Source organism: Photinus pyralis, unplaced genomic scaffold (genome assembly GCF_008802855.1).
Source record: "Photinus pyralis isolate 1611_PpyrPB1 unplaced genomic scaffold, Ppyr1.3 Ppyr1.4_LG1, whole genome shotgun sequence".
NCBI classification, from domain to species: domain Eukaryota; kingdom Metazoa; phylum Arthropoda; class Insecta; order Coleoptera; family Lampyridae; genus Photinus; species Photinus pyralis.
This window is the reverse complement of record NW_022170249.1, coordinates 30,646,169-30,647,651: the sequence shown is the minus strand read 5'-3', so window position 1 is coordinate 30,647,651 and position 1,483 is coordinate 30,646,169.

Below are 1,483 nucleotides of genomic sequence, written 5' to 3'. Positions count from 1 at the left end.
CGCGTGTAGTTTGAACGTGGCCATTCTCTGGAGTACCACCTCCAGATCGCGGATGTGATGGTCGACGCTTTCGGAGAGGATAATGATGTCGTCCAGATAGGCGAATATGGTTACTTCCGGGAGGGCCGAGCGGAAGCGGTCGATTAGACGTTGGAAACTTGCCGGCGCGTTCTTCAGACCAAAAGGCATACGGCGGAAGCGATACAGGCCTGATGGTGTTATGAAAGCCGTTTTGTCCCGGTCTGCTGGGTGCACCGAGATTTGCCAGTATCCGGCGCGAAGGTCCAGGGTACTGATGACTTGCGCTTTGGCGGCATGGAGGAGGTCGTCCATCCTGGGGAGCGGGTAACTGTCGGTGGTCGTGATGGCATTGAGGCGTCGGTAGTCCACACATACGCGAACGGATCCGTCGCGCTTTGGGACCATCACTGTTGGGGCAGCCCATGCGGAGTCACACTCCTCGATAACTCCCTGGTCGAGCATCTGTGTGAGTTCCTGCTGCAGGATCTCGCGCTTCTGTGGCGGCAAGCGGTAAGGCGGAGCGGCGACGGGACTGTGTATCCCTGTGTCTATACGGTGCTCGCCGAAGGGTGTGGCTTCCAATACCGGCGAGAACGTGTGGTGGTGCGTCTGTAGCAACAGGTTGATGCGGGTGCGCTGCTCACTGGTGAGGGTGACGCCTTCGTCGGGGCGGAGCTCCAAGGTATGGAGATCGAGTGTTCCTGGGGTATCAGGCTCGAGTCTTCGTCTTCGCGCTGGGTGCGGGAAGAGATCTTGCGGGACATCTCGGGTGGACTCGTAGAGTTCCCAGAAGTATGCCTGGTTCGGGTCCATGGCTGCAGAACTCGGTGGAGGCAGTGGTGGAGTGCTTGTGGTGGGTGCACTGACGTAGGTCTGTGGTTCCGGGTCAGGCCCGAACAGGCGCTGGTGCTGAATCGACACCCACCGCGGATCTCGGCGATCGGGCACACTCGCGGTCGCGTACGCGGGTAACACTTCCACTTCCGGCGGTTTAAATTGTTCGAAGAAGTCTATGGCGGGTTCCTGTTCGAGGGGGTACCGTTGGCCGGGGCACTCGAGGAAGGAATATGTCCCTTCGGGCAGGTTCAGAAGCATACCAGCGTCCTGGATGAAGTCGACGCCGAGCAGGGTACGCGTACCTCGACCTGGTAGCACATAGAAGTTTGTGGTTATCACTTTATGGTTAACGCGCACTGGGACACTGGTACACAGCACATTCTGGTGGCGTTCTTCACCGTCCGCGAGCATCAGGGCGACGGATCGAGTGGTGAATTGGAATCCTTGTTGCTTAAGGACTTTGTGAAGGGCGGCTCCCGCGAGGCTTTGTTTGGCTCCTGTGTCTAAAAGCGCGCAACCGGGCGTAGTCCCTACCGATATCCGCACCAAGGGGCGGCTCCTGGGTCGTTCCCTGAGGGCGGCGGCGCAGAATCCCATGGGTTCGGGAGCGTCGCTGGCTGGTCGG